The sequence below is a fragment of the Tamandua tetradactyla genome, chromosome 2 (assembly GCF_023851605.1).
Source record: "Tamandua tetradactyla isolate mTamTet1 chromosome 2, mTamTet1.pri, whole genome shotgun sequence".
Taxonomy (NCBI): Eukaryota; Metazoa; Chordata; class Mammalia; order Pilosa; family Myrmecophagidae; genus Tamandua; species Tamandua tetradactyla.
The window spans coordinates 206,131,782-206,159,135 of NC_135328.1; the positions used below are offsets into that span (position 1 = coordinate 206,131,782).

The following is a 27,354-nucleotide window of genomic DNA, read 5'->3' on the forward strand; positions in this document are numbered from 1 at the left end:
AATAATTCCACTTCATGATTCTTGTGAGGATTAAGTTAGTTGACGGTCTGAAACAGTAAATGATAGCCACTCATTCTTTCTATTTCCCAGTATTGATAAGTGAACATTTTGGAACCATCTTATTTCTACTGAATATGCAGAAGATGATTCTTACCTGAGAACAATTGGGGAGGATATCCTCACGTTGGGGAGACTAAACTGTCTCTATAGTAAAAGTTTAGGGGCTCAAATCTGTGTGATGCAGGGACTGAGACGATGATGATGATACCCTTCTACCAGAACTTGTTTTTGATAAAGCATAGGTAAGAATAAATGGGCTCATTTGCAAATGTGCAGTAGAATTCAATAATGAGAGCCTTGTTTAGAAGTGGCATTCCTAGCCTGCAGGAGCAGCAGGTGAAGGCTAATTTGCTTCCTTTCTCTGCAGGAGTTAGCAAGAAGAAGAGAAATGCTTTGACGACAATAGGGGAAAGAGGATGTTGTGTTGGGATCTTCCATCTGCCAATCCAGATCCACTCGCCACCCTGTCCTCTGCCCCAAAGGCTGAACCAAATGGATCACATCCATGGGTCTGGCCTTTTGCAAGCCTTGATTGGAGAGGGAGGGGAGGAGAGTCGGGTGGGGGTCTTTATCTCCCTGGCATCCTCCTTGTGAGTTTGCTGCTTCATTGTGAGCTGGCTGGTCCCAGCCTCTCTCTGGTTAACTGCTCCCTGCCCTCCCCCTGTCCTAGAGGTGTTAATGGTTTCCCACCATTGCTAGGGCCCAGGGGACTGCACTTCCCCTTAGGGAGCCCCACACCTGGCCCACATCTTTACCAATACACGTTTATTAAACTCTATCTCCCGCTAGCACCTTAACTGACAAAGAGGATTTTGCATGGACACTCTGCCCGTGTGTTCTTGCAACTTTCTACTTCTTTTTGTTGTGGAAGCTAAGAAGTGGAAATGTGATTATTTGATAGGGGAGAGATGAGACAGTGGATTCTGGGGACACATTTGCTTTCATTAGAGAGAAATTTTAAAAACAAGATTAAGGTGGGCGTTCTATCATACGGCACCTGTCTTTGTACTTGAACTTTGCCTTTACCCCCCTCCTTCCCAGGTCTGTCAACCAGGTATCCACAGGTACCCGGGGCAGAGGCTCAGGAGCCCTGTCAAACAGGGCAATATACAAACACCCTGACTGTAAGGAAATGATGTGCCAACTGAGCCAATCACAGTTTCCCGGGCGGTTTGCGGTATGGCACAGAGGATTAGTGTACCAGGGCTGGGTTTATATTAAAGTATTAATCTGCATTTAAAATGTTTCCATTTTATCCACGGGGATCTCCATTCCATAAGTTTGCCAGAGCTCTAGGGCCAACAGTTGTGTTTAATTTTAAGTGTTTTAAAATGAAGACTAAAGGTGACTCGCAATAAAGCAGATCAAGTAACTGCATAGGTGGTAAAATGCCCCCTTTGTAAATATTGGCTTATGCGAAGCCTTCCTTCCCCACAAACAGCCTCAGAGGCTGTTAGGTTGTAAGAGACCCTAGAGGCTGCCTCCTTCAACTGGTTGGAATTCTCTCAGTTTAAACTCTTCCCTTCTACCCCTTCCCTTTCATCCCCAAGCATGTCTGGAGCTGACCACTTGCATTAGTTTCCTATTGCTCAACGGCTAAAAACAACACACTTTTATTGTTGGTTTTGGAGGTCAAAAGTCTGAAATGAGTCTCAGTGGGCTAAAATCAAGGTTTTAGCTGGACAATGGTCCTGCTGGAGGCTCTAGGGGAGAGTTCATTTCCTTGCCTTTTCTAACTTCTAGCAGGCCACCCATGTTCTTTGGCTCATGACCTTCAGTCTCCAGAGCCAGCAGTGTCTGGTCAAACTTTCTCATGTTGCATCACTCTGACACTTGACTCTTCTGCTCCCTCTTTCCTTTCCAGGGGCCCTTGTGATTATACTGCCCTCAGCCCTAATAACCTAGGATAATCCTCTCACCTCAAAATCTTTAAGTTAATCAAACCTGGAAAATCTTTCTTGCCATGTAAGATAACATCTATATAGTTTCCATCCACAAAGGCAATGGGTGAGGAGGTAATAAGCCCTCCTGTGTTTGGAATGAATCAAATTGAACTCCAGTCTCTTTGCTTCAAAACCAGTCTGAGTTGGAGTAGAAGTGAGTCAGAGGTAAACACATTAAATTCTTAACTCATAGCCCCTTCCTCCCAGAAGCTTGCCTCGCTCACTTATTCAGAAATGATTTTTTCCCTCCTAAAACACTTCCAATAATGTTTCTACCACTCATATTTATTCAATTCACAAATATTTATTGAGCATATACCAGGTGCCAGGCATTCAGATAGAGAAACGAACAATCTTGACTTGTTCTTTGCCTTTTTGGAGTTTATTATCTTGTGGGGGAATAAAATATCAAATATATATATATAATAACATGATTTTAAGAGCTGCAAGCCCCATGAAGAAGTTTAGGGTGCTTGGAAATGGCCTACTGGGAAACCTAATTAAGTTAGATTGCATGATTGCCTAAAGTCATGTCATTTTGAAGTTTCTCCCATAACAACAGAGTATATTTTCACACCTCTTGACTTTGGGCTCAGCCATGTGTGACCTTCCTTGACCAATAAGATGAAATGTAGGAACAGTGAGCTGATTCTAAGCACAGGCACTAAGAAGCCTTGATGTGTTCCTGTTTGCCTTCCTGTGCCTCTGCCATCGCCTTGAGAACATGCCTCAGCTAGCTCACTGGCCCCAGAAGGAAAATGAGACAATGGAGCAGAGCCACTCCTGCTGAGCTATACCCCTGAGCCAAGCCTAGGTTATGTGACCTCAGCCTTGAAGGTGCGTGAGAGAGCCTAGCTAAGATCATCCAAGCTGCCTACCCAATCCCAACCCAGAGCAATCGAGCTCTAGCTAACCCACACACTTGTGGGTTTGAGAAATGCTTATGGTTGCAAGCTGTTGAGATTTTTGTGGCTATTTATTGTTTATATTATTTATAGCACTATTGTTAACTGATGCACTGACTTAATCTGAGCAGGCTATGTCAAGTCTCCCTAAAGAAAGAGCATCTCAGTGAAAGCCAAGTTGAGGTGGTGGAGGAGGAAGTGGGCAGCATTCTAGGCTGAAGAAGCAGAGCAAACAAAGGCCCTGAGGCAGGAAGGACATGAAAAATTTGACAAATTGAAAGAAATCTGGAATATCGGGGATACAGAGGTCAACGTAACCATCTAAAGAGCTAAAGATGACTAGGAAGCACTCTGGTGGAGGAACAGATACACACAGGAATCTTTGCGCTCACATGACATTAAACAAAATTAATGTACTATATAGGTTGTGCATTTTTGTGTTGGCCCCAGCTATACAGTTAGCTCCCTTGAAGAAAGCCTGTGAACTATTTGTCTTTGTCTCCTCTCACAGTGCCCGAGCAACACTGTCATTGCCCCCCCACGCCCACCCCCAAACTACACACCACATAAATGCCCAATGCTTCAGGTGAATGAGGGAGTTGAGCAAATGAGAGAGGTGCTGAAAGAACAGCGCTCCAGATCCTCCTAAGCCCTGGACAGTGACTATTTTCCCTCCCTAGGTAAGTCATTCATAGCATTGCTATTTGAAATGGGACCCCGGCCTCCCTTCACCCTATTCTCTATTTTCATTTTGGCTTTTGTCTCCTTATGGCCTTTATTACTATCTTATATTAAATTACAAAGGCATTTGTTTGGGATCTGTCTCCTCCACTAGAGAGCAGGGACCATGTCTTGTTCCTGACTGTATCCTCAGGGCCTAGGACTGTGCCTGACATAGATGCTGATGTATAAAAATATCTTCTTAATGAATGTATGGTCAGATAATGAAATGGTTAATGCTGAATAAGCTTCAAAAAAGTACAACCCATAAGTTAGATGGTGCACTCGTTACTTGTCAGTTTAGTAAGCAAGCAGGACAAAGCTTTCCTGTACGGAATGTGTGGAATCTATGGGCAGAGCAAAAGGAGTAGTTAGGTCCATTGTGATTCTTACTGGAATAGGTGAGACCAAAGACAATAAACAACCTAAAACTTGGCACTTCAACATCATAGCCCTTATAGTTATAAAATGCTTTCCATTTTACAAATTCCTTTCCCATATCGACCCAAATAATGCTCATCTCATCCTGAAATTGTCCATAGCAGGTATTCCTCATTTTATTGTTATGCTTTATTACATTTTACAGAAATGGCATTTTTTACAAATTGAAGGTTTGTGGAAACCCTGCATCGAGTAAGTCTACTGGCACCTGTCATGGTCAGGTTCATGCGTCAACTTGTCTAGGTGGTGGCACCTTTTTGTCTGGTTGGGCAAGTGCTGTCTTTTGCTATGAGGACATTTCATAGAATTAAATCATGATCACGTTGGCTACATCCACAGCTGATTCCATTTGTAATCAGCCAAGAGAAGTGTCTTCTTTAATGAGAGATGCTTAATCTAATCACTAGAAGCCTTTTAAGGAGGATTCAGAAGAGACAGGCTCTCTTCCTGCTTTGGCTGGCGAGCCTCTCCTGTGGAGTTTGTCCAGACCCTCCATCAGAATCGTCAGCTTCACAGCCTACCCTACAGATTTTGGACTGTACATTCCCATGGTTATGTGAGATGCTTTTATAAATTTTATATTTATGAATATTTCCTGTTGATTCTATTTCTCTGGAGAACCCTAACTACTACAGTGCCACTTTTCCCAATGGCATGTGCTCATTTTGTATCTCTGTGTCATATTTTAATTGTTATGCACATTGTATTTTTAGGCATAATACACTGTACACTTAATGGACTATAACATGGTGTAAACAACTCACACGCACTAAAACCACACAATTCGTGTGACTCGCTTTATTGTGATATTTGTTTTATTGGGATGGTCTGCAACCAAACCTGCAATATCTCTGAGGTCTGCCTGTACTATGTAGGCACTATTCCCTTTCATGGATAAGAAAACCAAGTCTTGAGATTAAATTATTTGCTAAAATGGACTATAGCATTCTGTTTTCCACTTTAGCAGTCTTTCCATGCAGCATGGCTGCCTCGTAAAATAATGAGGTATTTGTGTTTAAGAAAAGGCAAGTAGAGCTAGACACATTTTAAAGTGCTGGATGCTAGATAGATGAGTTGTAATGTCACTGTGGCCTACAAAGTATTGCAGGATGGAGCTTCTCTTCTCACCACCTCTCTAGTCTCATAATCTGCCTCTCTTTCTCTGGCACCTGAACTCCAGCTACCTTGTTCTTCCTCATCAAGCTCCTCCTGGTTCAGGACCTTCTCACATGCTCCTCCCGGAACGTACTTCCAGCCAATTTTCACATGACAGCTCCTGCTTCAGAACTTAGTTTAAATGCCACTTCTTTAAAAAAGCCTTCTCTGACATTCTGCAGCAACTCTTTAGGTCACTTTCATCTTCAAGGCACCTTGTAGTTTGTAACTGTTCATTTAACATCTGCATCTCGGTCTAGATTATTGAGGGCAGGGTGCCTTTCTCTCTTGTTCACTACTGGATGTTACACGTGATACAGTGCCTAGAATATAATAAGCATTCAATCAATATTCATTGAGTGGATAAAAGAATGGCCAAATAATCGAGGAGGACTCTACTCTGTTCTCTTAAGGTAGGAGTCTATTCCTTAGGATTTGAGCACAAATCCCCTGCAGTTAGGTGGTGTGATGGTTAGGTTCTGGTGTCAACTTGGCCTAGTCATGATGCCCAGGTGTCTGGTCAGGCAAGCACTGGCCTGACCGTTGCTGTAAGGGTGTTTCGTGGCTGGTTGTTAAACCAGAAGGGAGCCTCCCACCCGGAAATCCAGAAACAGCACTCGGCAACGTGAAGGTTGGCCTGGAAAGTTTGGCTCCGGAACAGAAGTCGAAGGCTCGGCTTCCCACTCGGGAGGGAATGGAGGCGACTCTTGCGCAGGCGCGGTGGCTCAGTCAGCGCAAGCCCCTGGGTCTGCACCAGCCGCTGACCTGCGAGCCTCGTAGTCCGAGGGCCAGGCTGCCCTCCCCGCCTCCCGAAAGTGGTCGTCCAGGTGGGTGAGGGGAAGCGGCGGCCAAGTGGGTCTGCGGGGCGGAAACGGGGCGGGTAGGAGGCTCGGGATGGCGAGGAGGACGGGAGCGAGAGTTTGGAGAGCAGTTTTGGGTGCAGGTAACCCGAAAGAGGCCTCGGTGCAGAAAGAGGTGGCGGCCCTGGCTCCGGCAGGTGCCGGCGGAGAATCGTTACATGCCCTAGAATGGACGGGTCCTTTGGGATAATCGTCTTAGCCCATGCGCACATTTTACAGGTGGGCACACTGAGTCTGTCTCCTCTGGGAGCCCTGGAGAGCGCTTAGACAGCTTACTTTTACTTTTCTGAGCTTGGTTTCCTCATCTGTGACAGGCCCTGCTTTTGTTCATTTAGCAAATATTGATTGTGCTCTTAACAGGCTGTGCTCAGTGCTACTTTATTCACATGATTATTCTGAGGAAATCAAATGAGATGATGGAAGTGAAAGCACTGGGCATGCTTTTTAAGCATGTTGTAAATGTGAGCTCTTATGGACAGCCTGAGCCTTATAAAATTGTAGATCTTTTTATCAAGAAAGAGGTCAGCCTTTGCTTCCTGGCCTAAGGTCCCTCCACGCTCCCTGGCCCGATTTCTTACCAATAGATCCAATTAGTCCCTGGAAGAGTTGAGATGGGATTGGCTCAGTGTGAATAGATGACTATGATATTGCTTGTGCCATGCAATATCCTTTAATAGTCTTTCAAAAAGATTACAGTGAATTGGTAATTTGTCCTGTTTCAAGTGTAGTTCTCTGGCAGATTTGTTGGAGTTTACTTAAATTTACTAATTAATTTGGGAGATTGAAAATTGTTTATGTTGAAAATGGAGCATTTGGCTCCTGCTTCCTTTCCTTCCTGTTTTGGTTGATGAAAACTCAGTAGTAGCAAAAAAACCTTGGCATGCTCATTACTTCCTCTTTTCATTCACAAGGCACCGTGTTCCATTCGTGGACATATAATATTGTATTTATTTTCAAGTCATTTAACACACACTTATGCAGTAATTAACATGGACAAGGCACTGAGCCAAGCCTCAAGACATGAGAAAATAAGAGATACAGTCCTTACTCTAAGTAGCTTACGGTATTGAGAGAAAAGAATGTAATGGGGGATCTGATGCAAGTAGAGTTAATTTGGAACTAAATGGGGGTTTCACAGACAGCCTCCCTTCTTTTATTATAAAGCCATCGATTGTTTTATTTGACTCGTGATTGGCATCATATCTTTCAGTGAACTCTAACTTTAAAGCCAAAGTTACATGATTTCCCAGACCCACAGTTGTCAGGAAAAAGAATTTAAGTGCTTTACCTGCTCTTGGTGTTATACCCATGGTTACAGACATGGCACCTAACTCTGGGAACATATTCTCAGAGGACTTGCATGAGGCTCATGATAGGAGAATTTCTGAGCATTATCTTTGCTTCTCATGTTGGAGTTGTGGCTTTGAGGTTAGCCCTCCTGTCCACTGAACCTGCGTTCTTAACCCTAAGCTTTCTTATCCTTACTTCAAGTTCTAGCTAGTCCATTGACATCCTCACCATCTTTGTCATATTGATCTTTTCTCAGCTTAAACTGTAGTGTTCATAGTCCACAGCTCTAATCTTGACATTTAATCATAGATCACTTTTCACTGTTAGTTGACTTTCATTATAAGATTGTGAATTGTTGAGTAGGTGGTGGGGCATGAAGAAAAATTGTTGAGTAGGTGGTGGGACATGTTTCGGAGATAAACTGGCTTGCATTTGAGTTCTGGCCCCACTGTTTATTGGTTATGTGCCTGAAACTTGTAAACCTCAGTTTCTTCAGCTGTAACTTGTAAACCCCACTTTCTGCAGGACTGTTACCCATATGCCTGTGGTAAGTCAATTAAACAAGCTCAGAAGCATCTTTCTCTCCTTTCTGCCACCCCTTTGTATTTTCTATTCCTGGCCCTATACAGTGTGCATTTGTAGGTCCTATTTAATACTTGTTAGATAAATGAGGGCCGGTCAAATCCAGTCAAATTTTGATTGTGGGCCAATGCTTTTCTCCTTCTCTTAGAATAAAGATTTTAGAATACATGACTTCTGATTCTCAACCCAGTGCTCTGTCCACTATTGGTATAATCCACAATAAATGTTTCTTTAGCACCTATGAAGTGCGAAATATTGTCTTTTCAAAGAAGTAGGAGATAGGATTCCTATTCTCAAGAAGTTTCAGTCTAGCTGGAAAGCTAGGGACATTTATTACCTGTGTTGTCTCTACTTCAATAACTAAACTTCTAAAAAACTGGAGTTCTTTAAGGTAGAGTCCAGATCATCTTTTCCCTTTACACTCTGCTTGGGAGAACTCATCTAGCCCTGTGGCTTAAATACCCTCTCCATACCTATGACCCTCAAATTTATATCTTCAATCTAGACGTTTCTTATAAACCTCAAACTTATACACCCAACTGTCTGCTGAACAAATGCTCTTAGTCCACACTGTTTCAAATTAAAATTTATCTCAAACGATTTATTTCAAATTAAATTTATCTCAAACAAGCCTCCTTTCCCTCAAAATCTGCTCTACCTCCACTGTTCCCCATATCTTCATCCAGTGGCTGAAGCCAGGGACCCAGGAATCATCCTCATAGTGTTCCTGTCTCATATCCTCCAACCAATAGCCAATAAATCACTAAATCATATGGCTTCTACCTTCAGAACAGAACTGAAGTCCATCCAATCCTCCATTTCCACAAGTAGCACCAAAGTTCAAGCCAACATCATCTATCCCCTGGACCACTGTAATAATTATATCTCTTAACTCTCTGATCCATTTCCCACATGGCAACCAGAGTGATCTTTTTAAGTACAAATCTTGTCAGGCCACTTCCCTGCTGAAAATCCACCAATGACTTTGCTGGTAGATTAAGGTTTGGAATCATTCCCAGGCCCTATGACATGTACATGTTTTACCCCTGCTGATTTCTCTAACCCCAGCTCCTACCACTCACCACCTGATTGCCTCCTTCAAGTCACTTTGGCCTCCTCTGTGCAATGATGGTCCTGGATTCTGCCCCACTTCAGGGACTTTGAGCATCCTATTTCATTGCCCAGAGCATTTTCCTCCCCTCTCCACTCTTTTGCCCTTACTCAAACTTCTGGATGCTGCTTCAGTGCAACTTCTTCAGGGAGGCGTCCCCTGCCCCTCACTATTTAGTTTATGTTCCCTTATGATACCTTCTTATGACACCCTGGCCTTTGAGGGTACTGGTTATCTTAATTGTAAATTATATAGCTCTTTTTGCTTAAGTATTGATCATTGATTTCCCTCATTAGTCTGTGAATTCCTTGAGGAGAGGTAACACATATCCTCAGCACCGTGCACTGTCCCTAGCACATATAAATGCCTATAAATAGTTGTTGAAAGATAAGAGGGATAAGTATATTAAGCATCAAATAAAAGCTCAAGACAAAGAGTGTGATGAAAATTCAAAGAAAGAGACCACTATGGCCTAGGGTAGGTGAAATTTGAGTTATTTCTTAGAGAAAAACAGAAGACTTTTCTCAAAGATGGCTATGGGGCCTAAATATTCAGGGGACAAAGATATACCAGTTTGATAGAGGAAGAGTTTCTTATAAGGTAGCCATTAGACATAAAGGTGGGGAAGAAAGGTGAGGCCATCTGTGCATGGCCTTGAGTGTCAGGCTAAGGAATTTAAATTTTATTCTGTAGACAGTAGAGAGCTAATGGTAGTTTTGAGCTTGAGTGGTCATGTTTGCCAATCAGTGGCATGAGAAATGTGTCTGCTGGGGCTCTCAGTTCTCACTGAGAGAAATACCCACCAAAATAGGCTGGAGCAAAAGGAAATTTATTGGCTTATGAAATTACAAAGTTTGGGAGTAGACCCATCTTTAAGTCTATTTGATCCAGCGACTCAAATGGTGAAATTGTTTTCTTACTGTATTTCTCTGCTCTGCATCCTTTGGGTAGGCTTCATTCTCAGACATGCTTTCCACTCATGGCAATAGGATGATTGCAGCTGCTCTGGAATATCTTTCCAGATTGTGGTCCAGGGGGAAAGAGAGCATTAGCTTTCCCAGTGGCTCAAGAACAATTCTGGAGTGAAGTCTAGATGGCTGGGATAGTTTAGGTTGTATGTCCAACTCAAGGCCAGTGTTTGTGACTGAGGAAAGCGGTGTGCTGAGTGGCTTAGACCTAGTTCAAGTTCACAGTTCCCCCTCCCCAGCTCAGTGTGGTCAGCCCCAAGCAAACCATGTTGAATGAGAGCAGGAGAAGAGCGACTTTCCAGTGAAAACAGATTGTTGCTGGGAGCAGGGTACTTGGAGGTTGAGCCCCAAATCAACAAATGTCATTGCAGGAAGGAAGGTCAGCCTGGTAATGTATAGAATATGCTGGAACAGAGAGAGACAGCCCACTGCTAGAGGTAGTCTTGTCGTCGTTCTGTTTCCCGGAATAGCTGGGAAGAGCAGACTCTGCCACTCAGTTTTTTGGTACCATCAGAGCACCTCTTTCAGCGGTCTGTTTACCAAAGTTCTCCTTAGATCTGCCTAATTTTCTCTATGGAGACAATTTCGAAGAGGAAGAAGGAATTATGATGGATTAAAGGTGTATAGGAGGCTATATACATATTTCATTGTAAGTTGATTACATTTTCTCATTTAGGAAGACTCTTCTCAGTGCTGTGTGTTTGGGGAGAGAAAGGCTGCTAGCTTGGCAGCATTGTTCCTCTATCTAGGCTTATGATGATTTTATTCTTTTTGAATTTGCAGTTATTTAAAAAAAATGAGTTAAAAAATGCAGCATTGTTCCTCTATCTAGGCTTATGATGATTTTATTCTTTTTGAATTTGCAGTTATTTAAAAAAAATGAGTTAAAAAGACCAGATTCTTTTTTTTTAATTTTCTCCTGATTTTCATTTACTGCATGAATAATATCACAACAGTAAAGGAAGAAAAAAAGGGGGGAAAAGAGTAAGATACTATAAATGTCTTAATAGAGACAGACGGCCCTTGGCAGATGTATAAATACTGTCTTTAATTTATCTCATATCCTCTAAATGTGAACTTGTCAAAAAATAAAACAAAACAAAAGCCTAAACAACCTCATCCAGTAATAGTACCAAGAGGTACATCACTATAAAGCACAACATAGCTTTATTTAATTTTTTATAAAGGGTGAACTAGAACAACCCCCCTCCGAGAAAAAAAACAAAAACCAAAACTATATAGCCCTTACTCTTACATTTTAAGATGGAGCTTGAGGAAAGTGGGAATAAAGTAATCTGTATAATGTTTATTCTCCTTTTGCCTATGATCATTTCTTCTATAGCACAGTGGGAAATGCAGCTTCTAAATCATTTTCTGTCTTCTAGTGTAATCTCTTGAGGGCTAGGTGCAGCATTGAACTCTCAAATTTCCAAAAACTTCATAAACCCAGAAGGGCATTAAATACCCAATGGTGAAGGAGACTGATAAATTGTTTTCTTGTGGCCTTGGCTGAGAGGGTATCCGTGGTGTAGGACTGTCCTGTGATGGGATTGTCATCTGACGTACTGACCTACTTTGTTACATTTTTCCCCCTCCAGGAATTTTAAGTCTTTTATTTTAACAGTTCATGGCCTATTTATTTAATGTGATTGAGACAAACACTAAATACAATGATTTAAAAACCATGATTGAACGAGCGTAGCTTTTTCTGAGTGTGTGGGTAAGATTAGTATTTGTGGCTCTTTTGGACCTCAGTACATCTGACAGAAATGTAGGTGGTAAATTGAATAAATGGGATCTATCATGTGTTGGAGAGCCGTTCCTGTAAATGGGAAATTAATGCTGCCCACAGTGAGTCAGATCTGAAATAATGGTGTTCAAGACCGTTGCCTCCCACTCAGGTATTTTAAGGACTAAGGCAGCCATTCTTAACCTTTCTCGAAATGCAAAGTACTAGAATATGATAGGTGGTGACCCCGAAGCATTATCTGTCCCCTTTGGGCTCATTTGTATAATACACACACAAACCATTGCAATCAGCATCCATCAACTCATGCTTTTCAAAATGAATGGAGCCATTTCATGAATGCATCTGTGGAGTCATCTTTTTCCTGTCTCTCCAACACGGAACCTCCAGTCATCCAATTCTTTCTCCTTTCCCCTTCCATGAAGACCCTCAGATGTTCCCTCTTTAGCAAAACAGAGGGAAACACTAGGCTTCCTATCACCAACTCCTTGCCTTCCCAGAACTGTTTCAGTGTGCCCTCCAGCTCAGCTGGTTGCCCCCTAAAATGAACCTTGTTCTTTCTCCCTCTCAGAGCCTAGTTATCATTAAAATTGAAAAATGGTCCCCAGTGTATGGGATTTTTAAGACATTCTTTGTATAGTGATTTTTTTTTCTTTACCTAAGCATTTACCCTCATGGTAATGAATGTAATTGATTGTACGGTGCAAGCCCCTGAAGTGTGGGGCCAGCAGTCTGCACTTTATTTCTCATTTAGATCTTTGTACAGCAGGGTAGTTCTCTACTTCTGGGGATGCTTTTTTTCTTTTTTTGATTAAAACAACAGCATGAATTATATCATTCTCCCCTCTCCTTTTCATTTGCACTATATTTGCATATATCGCTGCTCTTTTGGGGTGCCGGGCTCTTAGCCTTCTAGCTTCTCAGTACTCTGCAGTCTGCACTTGGCAAGTTGGCCCCTGTTCTGGGTTGGATGTGGGTAATTCTTCCCCATAATGTTCACTTCATCAGCCCTGAGCATTTCAAGTGAAATCCTGTTTGGCAGGAGCAGATGTGCTATTGTACACCCACCCTTGCTCATCCTCATTAGCTGTCTTTCATCGAGGCAAATCGCCAGGGTAGTGCAAGTTCTAGTCCTGCTGCAAAAGCTAAAAGCTGATGTTCACTGACTTAATTCCTCCTAAGCTGCGGCTGGGTTCTCCTCTTTCCCTCCTATGCATCTCTTGAATTCAGTTGGAGAAAATAACATTCATTTGGTGCCTGGGCCAGGAATGTTCTAGATCTGTTGTGGTACAGCCATCTATCAAGTGCCTGTCGTGTAGAAGGCTTATCCTCTCCACTGTATTGTTTAATCCTCATACCAACTCTGGGAAGTAGATGGGGAGTCAGACCTGGGTCGGAGTGCTGACTGCTATTTACCAGCTGTGTGACCTGAGGTACCTTGAGTGACCTTTTCATGCTTTACTTTAGTATGTTGAAGATAATAATACCCCCGCCATAGGGGTGTTACGAGATTTAAACATGATGTTGGATGTAAAGCCCTTAATATGTAATAAGCCTTGGCATGTAATAAGTGCTTAACAAAAGAGAGCTATTGTCATGGAGAATTTGAACTTGACCAGGTTATTTGACTTGCCCAAGATTTTAGAACTTGTAAGTGGTGGAACTGGGCTGTGAATTCGAATCTTTGGAATCGACTTCCTTTTCTTCCTGTCCTCCTTTAGTAGAGAGGGTGCTGTGTTAATGTCAGAGCTCTCTGAAAAAGAAGTTGAAGCTTTGGGTACTTTGGCAGTGAGCTATGCAATTAAATTCCAAGGCTAATAATAAAAAAATTAGAATATGGTAGCTAATTATTTATTGAGTACCCACTATATGCTAGGTTCATGCTAGGCAATTGTCATGCACTCCCTCTAATCTTTTTAACAGTATTCACCCTTGTGTTCCATCTTCACAATTTTTGCCATTTTTGTATACCACCTATACTAACTTTACCTGACAATTTTCTTTAAAATTGCTCACATTATTACTTAAGTAAATGTGTTTTAAAAGGAAAGTTTTCTTGTCACTATTGTAAATGGAAGCCCAGCATCATTTGCCTTAAACAGAAGATGAGCAGGAAAATGCAGTTAGAATGGAGCAGTGTTGTCAAGTTGCAGCTGGAGAAAGCTCTGGACCTGAGACCTGTTCTCTGTTAAAAGGGGAGATAAGTGCTGGAGAGACTTTAAAGGTTACTAGCACAAAACAGATACTTTCTTCTGCCTTAACAAGAAAAGGAAACTGGAGAAAGAATAGTGTTCTCATTCGTGACTCCTCATTATTTAATTCTGTCCATATACCACCTAAATCATGTCATGGGTCTCTGTTTCCGGCTGAGGGAAGCGCTGCTGTGCGATAAACCTGCTGGGAGTTGTTTCCACATTTTGCCAATGAGGATGAAGCTCGGAGATGTCATATGATTTATCCAAGGTCGGCCATCTAGTAAACAAGTAGGAAAAGATAGGGTTAGAACAGAGGTCTTTCTCAAGGAAACACGGGGGAAATAGGTGTTTCTGGAGGCTGGGCCCAGCCAAAGAGCAGCGTGTGTCCGCCTGAATGTTGTTACAAGTTCATGGTCCTGGAACTTGTTGAGTTGCTGAGATCCTTACCAGCCTGAGAGACCCTTGGCACCCTTGGTGTGGGGGTGGGAGTCCGGGTGCCTAGAATTGGGCAGGAGGGGATCCTTGCAGGTGGCAGTCCTGTACCCAGTTGATGGGCATCTGATGCTGAGCTGTAGCAGTGCTCAGGGCTTTCTCCCTGCTTGAGGTGCTACCGGCTGGGCCTGGTGGGGGCGCGGGGAGTGGAATGATAGGAAGGTAGCAGGACCTGAGGCTGTCCCAGGCAGCAGAGGTTCTTGACTGGCACACACTGTCCTCTTACAAAGGATGTCTGTAGCCACTGGAGTGGTAGAAAGAGCACCAGCCTGAATTCAAATCCCAATTATTAAATTTCTTAGCACAGTAAACTTGGAAAGATACTTATCTTTTCGTTCCTCAGTTTTTCTATCTGAGAAATGGGGATGATGCTTATACCCACTCACAGGGTTGTTCTGAAGATGAAATGAGTTAATGCAATATGCTTATTAAGTGATAGTTTTCTCTTTCCCCTTCCTCTCCCCAATTTGGCACATATATGCTACCTTACATCCTCTCTGTTCTCCTAGCCCTACTCTCTCCCAAACTAACATAATCTCCTTGAAGACATGGATTGAGATCAGCATGTATTGGGGCCAGGTGGTGGGAACATCTTCCACCTAGCAAGGATGTCTTAGCCATTGTAGCTGCTCATATTCCCCAACAAATTGTGCTTCGTAGCCTGATGGGTTCTTTTTCTTTTTTCCTTAAGAAACGTTTGGGCTTCCTGCCTGTTGCCACTCCATCAGGAGAGAGCATCACAGCCTCTGACATTGCTGAGGCCTCTATTCTTTCCCAGATGGCATTTTCTGGTTCTTTCTGGCTTTCTCTGTCAGAACAGCTTTCCTCTGCTTTGGAATGCCAGAATAAGGTGACTGTGGAATAGGCAAAGTCCATCCTCTGATGCTGTACAGGAAGGGCCCTTGACAGAGAGGAAGTAGCTGTCCTCCATGACAGGGACCTCAGATCATTAAGTCATATGTCCCACCAGGTGGGGCCCCTAATGTCTTCTTATGAATCTGTCCTTTATGAATTTACAGCAGCCCCCTTTTAGCTTAGCTTTTCTTTGTCTTCTTCCTTCCCAATGGAGAATTAAGTTTCTGCAAAGCTGGTGAGGAAATGCTATTTAGTAACATAGCCTTTATATACATTATCTTGTATAATTCCTCTACAACCCTGTGAAATAGACTGTATTACTTTTATTTTATAGATGAAGGCATGGAGATGACAGAGAAGTTAACAAAATTGCTAAGATTATACATCCAACTAGTGACTGAGCTGGGATGCGAACCCAGACAGTTACCTCTGCCCCTGTCAAATACTGTGCTAGTTAACTACCCCTTCCTTCTAAGTGTAGGCCACTTCAGTGGATTCTCTTGTGAGCTGCCCACGTTTCTCCCTCCCCTTTTAGGACTGCAGCACTCATTCCTCCAGCCACTGGGAGTGTTGGTAGCTGGCAGCTGAGCCCCTTCCAGGAATTGCCCTCAGTTGAAGAGAGCTACCTTGCCTAAGGTTGTGCTGGGGGTTTGGAGGCAGGATGGAGGTAGGGGTGAGGCAGTAGTTATGGGGTGGGGTTGTCGAATGAGGTTAGGGGTCATGGGCCAGCCTCCTTGCCTCAGAGCAGGGAAACTACAGGGCCCCCAGCCCAGCTCCAGGCTCCCAGTGGGATCTGTTGAAACTTTCATTGTGACTACATCTGGGTCCTATTTCACTTGTTACCTTCATTGCCCCACAGGGATGCCCTGAAGAGCACTCACCAACAAACTTTCTACAATGCACACACCTCAGCCTCAGGATCTGTTTCTCAGGGCATCCAGCTTTGAACAGGTACATTCAGTGGAAATCTGCATATTCTAGTGCCCCAGCATTTGGTGCATAAGTCTGCATCCTGCCAGTGGGAGACAGTAGGGAAGGGTGATTGAGAGTGTAGGCTCTAGAACCACGTGGCCTGGATGTGCGTCCTTGGCGCTGACCAGTTAACCTCCTCATGCCCTCAGCCTCCTTGTTTATTATATGAGCATAACGGTAGTGTCTTTCTCCACAGCTTGTGGCAATTGAGATAACATAGGTCCTACACTTAGAATAGCACCTACCACCTAGTAAAGAGGCAGTGAGTGTAAATGCCGGGAATCAGAGGTAGCAGGACTGCGGAATAGCCCTTCTTCATTTTTCCTGCAACTTGAGTTTCCTTGAAATTCTGCTGTCCTGGTTCACCTACTTTTCTCAACACTTGTCCTGTTTGTTTTGCTAGCTCCTCTTCTTCCTCCTTTGTATTTAGATATCCTTTAAGTACTTTCCCTCTCCCTCTCCCTTCCTTGTCCATGTTCCTTCTCTCCAGTTGCCTTCCCACTGCTGGTGGTGGCCTGCAAGCCGAGGAATAGCCCTTGAAGTGGGCGACTGGCATTTTTTTAATGACGCGGTTTTTAAGGTGGATGGGCTGAGCTGCCATTTGCATGAATAATCACAGTGTTTCCCATTTTGGCTGCTCCAAAAGTCCATCTGTCAAAGCTTTTGATTTGTGTTAGTGATTTTGTTGCAATTTATGCCCTTGAGGAAGGGCAACTGCCTGTCTGGTAGTAGGTGCGATCATCAAGTCTGGTAATGCAGAGGTGAGCCAGGCTGTGAGAGGAGGTGGAGAGAAGGGGGAACTGCTCTTTGAAGTTCTGTGGCCAGAGACCAGGTAAAGGGATTCTACCGAAGTCCTGGAATGATGAGGGAAATGAGCCATTCTCAGAGCTTCGTTGTTAGACGTTTTTTTTATAAATACCTTTAATCTCAGTTGTTTAGCTATGAAGTACAAGACCTCTAGGAAAGTATAAAATCTGCAAAAATTATATATGAGAAATTCTGCTGATGATCTGTGTTTTGGAGTAAACTGATCTACAGTTAAATCAGTGTATGGATATTTTCAATGGTTGACATTTTAAAATGTGGTTATAGTCAGTGGGGAGAGGTGGAGAGGGGGCTGGGAGAGGAAAAGATACTCAGGAGAAAGGTGAGGAGAGGTGGAGAAGGGAGCTAACCTGTACCAGCCATTACTATGTGCTTAGCACTTAACAAATGTTTTCTCATTTATATTCACAAAACCTAAGTATAGAGTCTGTTATTCACATTTTAAAAATAAGGGGTTGAGAATAGGTAAAAAAAAACGGTCCTAAGGCCACACTCTGGATGGTCTGACCCCAAAGCCTGTGTCTACCCTCCACCCTGCTGAAAGAGCTAACTGGTGACCAAGGAGTAGGGCTCCCTGATATTATAACTTTAAGATCTTTAATTGACTTCAGTTTTTGTCATCACCCCTCTGCTTGTAAGGAGATTGCCGCAAGGTAAGGTCTAAACAAGATGTTCCCAGGTAATAACCTTGATTTGTTTATAACTCAAACCATTGAAAGTTTTATGATGAATTCATATCCCCACCCCTCTCCCCTGTCCTATTCAAACACTCCCTCCAGCACACATGCCAACCAACAAGTGCCTTGGTTTGGAAAAGTCTTTAGAAGAGTTTCACTTCTATTAGTTCTTATACCATGTGTGGTTCAATCTGTCGTAGGCAAGTGCATGGTTTTTTTTTTTGTTGTTGTTGTTGTTGTTTGTATGGGTAGGCACCGGGAATCGAACCCAGTTCTCTGGCATGGTAGGTGAGAACTCTGCCACTGAGCCACTGTTGCCCACCCTGAACCTACTTTTTTTTTTTTTTTTTAATTGAACCTACTTTTAAATGATTTTCTGAGCTTACAAAATTCTGAAATCAGGGTAGGCGTAGTTGTTAGCATACCTGGGTGCCAAAGTAAAGCCTTGTGTTGTCCAGCCAGTGAAATACATTCATCAAACATGTGTACAAACTTCTTGCTTACACAAAAAGCCATGTCACATTATTTCTTAATTTGATGTTCTTTTATGATTGTTGCAAAGAGAGGAAGAGACGGAGAAATTATCTTGAAGAAGAGAGTTCAGTAAACGAAGATGCTTCTTTTCCTGTGTATTTGATAATTAGCAGTTGAAATTTGGTACTTGTGGTTTTGAAGAATTAAATTCTGAAGCCATTACGTTGAACTCTTTTGGAGCTCCGGCCTGGCTGCTGTCCCACAGTCTGATCAGCTGAGTATGATGCGAACTCAGCATTGGCCGTCGAAAGTAACACACAACTGGTGAACAACCGCCACCACCTCAGAACAAATATCTCACATGTGAATTCTTTCCAAGTGGAATGTGGGTTAGGATTTGCACATGCCCTATGGTGGTATCACAAGGAATGACGCTGGGTGTCCATGAATCTTACGATTGATAGGTCTTTTCCAGATTCTTCCTGATTGCCTTGAGTCCAAGGGCTTCGTAAGGTCAAAGAAAGTCATTCGAGAGAATATGAAGACAGACTGTGAGGCAAAAGCATCAATTTTGCCTTCTCTCTTTATTTCTTCCTGTGAAATACCTTCCAATTATTTTTCCATATTGTTCTTAAGCAACCAGTCCTTTGTGCTTTACTGTCTAGATTTTCTAAGTAAGGGATGGAACCATTTGCTTCAGAAATGAAATGTCCACAGGACTCCTTCTATATGGAAATCCACTTGCAATAATAAAATGTGCACCTCTGCCTCGGGTTAAAAAATCCATTTAGATTTCCTGAAAGTGGTCCTGTCCAGTTTACTGCTATGCCTCCTGCCCCCTCCCCCTCTCAGGTTCTGATTTGAAAGCACTTAATTAGAGTGCTAATTTGAACCTAATCAGGTTGCTAATGAAGTAGTTGACAGCCCAGATCAATTAAAAAAGGGAAAAAGCCTCCTTGGCCTTTTGTTTTCCGCTTCTACGGGAGATGACATTCTCTTTTTAATTGCTTTGAAACTGGCTTTGCTGAACAAATCAGACTCTGTCATTCACGCTTGGTCACGTTGCCTATTCCAGCAAGAGGCTGCATTGCAGCAAGAGGGAAGCCTTTGGACTTTGGAAAGCAAGATTTTTATTTTCTCTGTACTCAGTGTTTTTAAATCATATACTTCCAATAGGATTGTGTTGCCCACCTACCTCCCCTCCTACTGTAATATCTGTAAATCCCAACTGAGCTGAGTTATCATTTGACTAACACCACCCCCATAGTATATATACTTATCTACCTGATAAAATAGCAGGGCAATTATTTTAAATAACATTTTTTCTTTTTCTTTGTTTGTGTGTGTGTGTGCACGTACATGCGCTAACCTGGACACTGGACTCTAGACACAAAGCCCTAGAGTTTTGTTTATTATCCTTGTAGAAATAACAAGAGGGGGTGCATTCTGACATAGTAGGATCTCATCATATTGAAAACAAAGTTGCTTCCTAGTCTGTAATCCTGTGTCAGGATTGTTGTGAAACCAAGCCTGTCTAAAGAACAGAGGAGCCTGATGACCAGGACCAGGTGTGAGATAAGAAGAGAGCAAAATGGGAAGAGAATGAGGCAAAAAATGAAGGGCAGCGGATACTTAGAGATGCCAGAAAGATACACAAGTGGTTTAACAAAATATTTTTTAAAACACACACCGACCTTCTGTTGTGTGGCAGGCACTGTGCTGGGAAGGGGTTGTAGAGCAGTGAGTTAAAATGACTTCTTAAAAGACAGACAATAAATAAATTATTGTAAATAGCTGCAAGTGTGCAAAGTGCTGCAGAATCCGAATTCCGATCACTGTAGGCATGCCCAATGTGGGCAACTCAGACTTCCCCAAGGAATGAAGTTTAAGCTGAGAAGTGAAGGCCAAACAAGAGATGGTTTGGCAGAGGGGGCAGGGTAGAGTCCCCCTCAGCAGGGCTAGCATGAGGGGAAGTGGGAATGGGGAGAGGGAGAGAGCAGGTTTTGTCTTAGTATCTAAGAACTTAAAGTCCCACATGCTGGAGCAGAGAGGAAGAAAGGATCCTTCCTTCCTGCCTGGAGAGGCACCTGTTCATTCACAGTCTTTTAAGCCACTCAAAGGATTTTGGACTTTAAGGGAATGGGAAGCATAAAAAAGATTTTAATCAGGGGATTCTTGTGATCACATGTGGGCTCTTGAACCATTCTAATAGCCAAATGGAGAACAAGGGTCCAGATGGGGAGTGGGGGATCACTGAGGGGGTTTTTATAGTTTTCTGAGTAAAGGTCAATGATAGCCTGAACTAGGATGCTGATGGCAGGGATGGGGAGAGGTGGGTAAATTGGAGAGATGTTTACAAGATAGAATGAACCAGAATTGGTGGTTGATTGGATCTTTGGAGTGAAGACAAGGAGCAGTCAATAATTATTCCTAAATTTATGGTTTGAGCAACTGGATTTATGGTGAGACCATTTATTGAGTTAGGAATGGTGGAGATAGAAGTAGAATTGGCAGAGAGGATGGTGCGATTGTAAGTTTAAGTCCTGGTCATATTTAGGGGTTCTTTGTGGCAACACGTGGTGGAGTTAAGGAGGGCAGTGGAATCAGTGGGTCTGGAGCTTGGAGGAGCCTGGAGGAGCTGGGAGTCATCTGCAAATAAGTGGACTAAATCTGTGGCGCTCCATGAAATTCCCTTGGGAGAGAGGGTAGTCCAAGAAGAGGCTCAGACCCAGAGCAGAACTCTGGGGAATTCCAAAATTTAATGGTCCCTTAGAAAAGGAGGAATCAGGAACTGGCCAACAAGGAAGCTAAGGAAGAGTTGTCAGAGAGGAGAGGAGAACACCAGAGAGGAGCCCACTGTGAACAATAACTATTTTAAGGCTGAGAGCACTGATTTTCAAAGATATTTAAAACAATAGAATTCCTTTAAAAGTAAATTCTTATTGTAGATGGCACCTGGAAAGGGGAGGGTGGGGTGAGTCCCTACTCCCTCCGCCTTCCTCATGTGCCATAACTCCTGCCTCCCACCTCTGACCCACAAGGCTCTGAGGAAGGACATTGGCATCGCCCTGCCCTGGTGGACGCCTGCTTGGCCTGTGAGTTGAGGGCTATTCCAAGTAAAATGGCGTTGGATTCTGTTCTCAGGCTGCACACCACATTGGCCTGCGAACCGGTCAGAGGTCCTTCTCCTTTGCACCTAGGGAATTTACAAAAATCAAATCTTTGGGTTATTCCAGGCTAGTAAATACCAGGGAGTCTTTTAGACACCCTTCCCCTGAAGTACCTTGTAATTCTTCCAAATCCAGTTTAGACATCATTTACTTATTGAATCTTCCTGGGTTTGAAATTGATCATGCCTCTCTGTGCTGTGTTTCCTACTAAATACTTCAATTATTTATTTACATACTACTAGAATTTTAATTTCTTGAGGGCAGGGACCAAGTCTTTTCATCTTAAAGCCAGGATAAGGCCTGGCACAGTGTGGGTATTCAATAAATGTTTGCTGAGTTGAATTAAGTTACGATGAATTAAATTGGGGAGGGACCTCAGATAATCTATAGCCCTGGCAGAACTGGTTCTGGAATCCAGGCTCCTGATTTCCAATCCAGTTTTCTTAGCATCCTTTCTTCAGCACCCAAGGGCCCCAAAAAAGAGTTAACCACACTGACTAAACGTGCAAATGTTGGAGAACAAGCTTCCTGGTTTGCGAGCTGTAGGTGGCTCTAGCTGGTTTAAATGATGCTGTCTCAGTGTTACCCCACCAGGTCCACGTCAGGCATGAAGTGACTTTCTTCCAAGTCATTTTTCATAAGCTAAAGGGTGACTGTCTCTCCTACTGGTCCTGGCCACCTGTCATGGTTCTAGCTCTTCCTCACATTTTCTAGTGGAAAGGCTTTCCTTGCTTATTTTTACTCTCCTCTTACTGGATTTGGCCCAAGAATGATTCCAATATGTAAATGCTCTGCGGTTTTCTCTGCGTGTTAAAGGGTTAGGAAATTCTTTGAGGAAAAAGGAGCAGTTGGCCTGTCTTCCTTGGAGACAGAATAATGGCTTTTTATTTGAAGACAGTTGAAGAGGGGTTCTAAAGTGCCACCCTTGAGTATAAAAGCCACAAACACTTCTTTCTTACCATTAGCTGTGGGAGTCTTGTGACCCTCCCTTTAGAAAGGAATCCGCTGAAGATTCTGAGAATCTGGCTGTACACTTATCCCTCATTTACTGGGGTCAGTTATTTGTTTCCCTTTACGTATTCCCTCTTAAACTATACCTCCCAGCTTTTGGCCAAGAACTGTTGTCAGCCTACCGATTTTGCTGCAGAAATGAAGAAGGCAGTGGGATGAACCTGGGCTCAGGACCTGCTCTTGCTTTCAAATCCCAGGTCTCCCACTTACCGGTGTGTGAGGCGTAGTTTCCTTTCCTGTAAAATGAGGCTAACGATACCTCCCTTGCAGGCCAGTTATGAGGATTGGTAAAAAATGTACATAAAGCCCCGTTAGAGTGCTCGGCCCATAGGAGCCAGCTAATAAATGTTTGTTGTTAATAAATTATTTATTTTGGGTGAGATTATTGCAGTTCTACTTGCTTTGATCCTGGTCGCATATCCAGAACAGTTAAGATGGATCGTCTCTCCCTTCTTTTCACAGTATGTCTGATGCAGTAAACGGTTTGTCGCTCTAATTATTGTTGTTGTTCATGTCATTATTGTGATGTTTATTGATGGGACGGTCTCTTTTTAAAGATAGATTCTTGGATGATACATAGTTAGTTGCAGCTGAGTGGATCCAAATAATGAAACCTGGATTACTTCATGCATTTTGTCTGTTTTGTGTTTGGAAAATATGAATTAATGTGTCCAAATAAAAAGAAAGTGTTTAACCAATGGGGGCACTTGGACTAATTGAGTCTTAATTCTGAAGCTACTCATGGTATCCTTGGCAACCCTCTAGGGGTGAGCTGAGTTTCCCAGAGTTCTGCTTTCAGATGGAGGACACAGAAAGGTTATACTACCGAAGCTCCCTGTCTGTGAGCCAGTGTCTGTAGGCAATATATGTTTTTTTAGAGAGCCTGTTGAATTACAAGGAGGGTGTGGGTGGCCAAATTCTTTCCCTTGCATAGAAACATTATACTTTTTAAACTAATGTCTGATGTTGTTGAAATAGCTCTCTGGTAAAGAGGTGGCATATACTGTGTATCTTCACATGAGTCTAAGAGTAATCTTAAAGGTCAGCTTGTATCTTTGTGCCAGATGCTGTTACTTTTCTATTCACAGAAACTCCCCCTAAGGAAGGAACTCTACTACTGAGTGGTGCCACTTATAACATCAAATACAATGGTTGCATACTCTTGACCTGTTTTGCAGTGTTGAGCATTTACTGGGAACTCTTTTAGCAAAAACTAGTTGCACAGAAGAGTACCTCCTAAGGAAATTATTAGGAACACCAAAAAAGCTTAAAAAATTCATCTCAGCATCATTCATAATAGGAACACTGTGGAAACATCTGTAACATCCAGCAATAAGGACATGGTTAGGAGGTTGGAGTATACCATAGATGGAGTTTTGTGTAACCATTAAAAATTGCATTTATGAGAAGTTTTTAATGGAAGATGTGGGAAAAAGTTTATGACATAATGTTAAAGTAGGACATAAAATTGTATGTTGAGCCTGATCTTGACTTACATAAAAAAGATATACAGATGAAAAGATTGAAAGGAAGTGTACCAGCTGGTAATTGCACCAAAGTTGTCACTTAGGACTGGAACAGTAAATTATTTTTACTTTATTCTTTATATATTTCCCACATTTTCTAAATCCTACAGAATGCATAAATGACTTCCATTCAGGTAAAGGTGTTACTTAACAAAACTAAAGGCAAAATCTAGTAGGTTCAGGGAGGAGATAGTGGTAGAACTTTTAAATTAGAAATTGGTAACAAGTGGCAGCTGTTAGATATTAATGTTTAGCACTTATGTAACATTTCATGGAAGGCTTTTAATGTGTTTTATAGCACCTGAGCTCATTTTCATACCATCGCTGTGAGACGGCAGCAGGAATTGTAATGATTTTGTGGATGAAAAAAAAAAGAGGAGGAGCAGAATGGACGTTGCATTTTGCTTCTGCGGATGTTTTTAAGCTGTGAAATTAGGGTCCACCTGCTGGACACTGTGTCACTATTCCCTATTCATGGGAGCAGAGAAGTTGAGCATTGGCAGGGTCCTTGGAAAGAGTGTGCAGTCCAGGACTCACAAAGAGAAAACTGAAGTCTTAGGGCACTAGAGATACCCAAGGTCAAACCGTGAGTCAACCCTAGTGTTTGAAAAACGAATCTACAGACTCCACTGTTAGTAGGCACGAGATTCCAGGGGGAGTTTTTTGACTTAACATGTAGCATTTTTCCTGATGAGGGACTTTAAAAAAAGAAGGGAACTTGAATCACTGCAGATTAGCCTGGAGATGAGGTAGGCAGGAAGGCTATTGGGAGCCAGAGAAGGTGAGCCTCCACTGTCATGCGTGCTGGGTTCCCTACCTCACCAGTGTTTCTATTCGCGCCCTCCTTCACCCCCCACCTCTGGCCTGGTAACAGGCTCTCCTCGCTCCTCCTCTGTGGCCCCCAGTTTCCTGGGCTTCTGCGCCACTTGATGTCTCTAGCATACCTGCCCGTCTGAGAACATTCAAATTCAGGATTCCAGGATATACTACCCTTCAAGTGACAAAAGAATTCTAAGCTTCTATTCCTCCCAGTTTTCTGATGTGACTTTTTAAAGGTGGTCACACTCCAATTTAGAGGAGGCAAATGCACATATTCCTCAACAGTTACCATCTCTGATATTTTTCTCAGTGCTTAACTAACTGAGGGTTAACTTTTTTTTCCCACAGCGCTCATGAAGTTGCAGGGATTCAAGAAAAGGCAAACATTCATGTGGTGATGCTGTTTTGGGAGTTATATACCTGGGCTTGAATGAAGGTTCTCCCTTTAGCTAGCAGGCCCTCACTTTCTTCAAGTGGGAAAATAGGGTAATAAGAATAATATAATAGTAGCTGTGTTAGTTGGGATAGAGTGTGCTGTGTTGCAGTAACAAAGAAAGCTGGAAGTCTCAATTGTTTAGCATGGCAAAAATGAGTTTTTTGCTCATGCAAAAATCTCATGTGAGTCACCAGGGTCCTCCATCTGGGATGGTCATGCACTAGCTCCTAAATGCTATGTCCAGAAATGACGAGTCACTTCCACTTATATTTCATTGATGCAATCTAGTCACATGGTTTTGCTGAACTGCAAGGGAATTTGAAGTTTAGGAGAGCACATGGGCTACCAGGTGAGGGCTAAACGACTTACCACCTTTCTAACATTAATTGAGCCTTTAGTATGTGCCAGGCTGTACTCTGGATGCTTTACATGGCAGATCCCATTTAATCTTCAGCCTTATGAAGTAGTTACTAATATCTCTGATAAACAGATGATAAACTTAGCCACAGACAGATTAGGTGACTTGTCAGAATTTCACAGTTAGCAAGTGATAGATCCAGGATTTGAAGCCAAACAGTCTGATTCCAGGGCCTGAGCTCTGTGCCTACTGCCTCCTTAACACTATCTCCCCTGGATGGCTTTTGGTAAAATTATAGGCAATATAAGCTCCTGGTATGCAATGTCTGACATGTAACAGTTGCTTAGTTGCTTGCAAATGGCGGCAGTGTGACTGTTACTTGCAAATGGCAGCTATTTCTCTTGTTGTTGTCAGTTACCTCAAACCCTTTCTGAGTCAAGGCAAGGTATAAATAGATGACTATGTGATGGAGCTTTATTAAAAGGTATCGCTTTTGTCGTGGCATCTGGTATTATATGGAATGCTTTAATATAACCTTACGGAGAAGTATCAAGTAATTACCATCATATAGACGTATTTAAGCAAGCCGTGCCCATTCTTACCCTGAAATGGCATGAAAGCAAAGTCTACATTTTAATTACTGGCCTGCCATGTCTCATTACTGATATGTACAAGGCTGCTTTGAGCAAAATTTAAGGATACCACAGTAGTAGTTTATTTTGTATTTACAGTTTTAATTAAACATTAGCACTGATCTTGACTTCTTCTGTAGGTAGTTAAAGCAAAAATACTGTGCTGAAAGGGATTTTTGAATCTTTGTGTAGCCAGAAATATATTTGGTCTTAGAGTGACTTCCCTGTCTCTTTCCTGCTTTGAGTTAAGTGGCACCACTCCTGCTCCCTCTCAGGAAGCTCAGAAACTGGAGGCAGCCTGATTTGTGGGTTGTGAGCAGGCAGCCCTACTCTGACACTGGGAGCTGTTTTGGATTCTTTAGATTGGCATAGCCCAATAAAGTATACTATGGGTTTGTGGAAGGACTGGGACAGTTCATGGTGTGCAAAAACCTATGTGACTGTGATAGTTTGTGTCATTCATCCTTGTCAGGTAGGAAAAGGAGGGCAGAATCGTGGACTTGTGAAATATTTCTTTCTTCCTTAACATTGGGAAATGAGAGCATAACTCCTTTTTACTTCTTACTATTTTTTTTTCCAAGAAGCCCTTTTCTGCCGTAGATTGCAGCCCATTGTGCCTAGCAAAAGAAGATGCACTCCTAGGAATCTTTCGCTCATTAAATTCTTGTGTATAAGTTACATGCTCAGCAGTGGGCTATAGGATAGAAAGATAAGAAGACACTGCCCTGGCTCCATCACATACAGACATGCAAACAAAATCTGTGGGAGAGAGAACTCAAAAAGTGCTAAATAGAGGAAGGGGCAATTAAGTCTGAGGATCTGGCTGATGATCGCTGAATCATACATGTCTATGTCTCATAGTCTTTTTATACTAATCAGAACCCACAGGTATATGCTGTTACTAAGAAAAAAGTAGGTCATCTTAGGTAATGTAGTTCCCCAGTATCATTTTAGCTTTTAGTTGACATTATGCTGAAGAATCTTTGGATTAAGTATTGACACTTTTGGCATTGGAAACTATGTCAGCCAGACATTGGGCAACTGCTGGCTTACCTTTAAAAAGAATTATTCTGCAAAATGTAATGTTTTCAATAATTACAACAATATAACAATACCTATGTATGTTGCCA

The 27,354-nt window shown here is 42.5% G+C and overlaps 1 long non-coding RNA gene across 3 annotated transcripts in view; it reads left to right on the top strand.

Moving 5' to 3' along the window:
• The first annotated feature begins 5,951 nt into the window (after positions 1 to 5,951).
• The window catches only part of LOC143664252 (uncharacterized), a 50,892-nt gene continuing 29,489 nt past the window's right edge, over positions 5,952 to 27,354 (top strand). Inside the window, exon 1 of one of the 3 annotated variants that reach the window (XR_013166395.1) lies at positions 5,952 to 6,051. This is a non-coding gene — a long non-coding RNA (uncharacterized LOC143664252). Of the gene's footprint in view, positions 6,052 to 16,101; positions 16,276 to 27,354 lie in introns of those variants that run through there. The other 2 variants (XR_013166394.1, XR_013166396.1) reach the window with 2 other exon arrangements.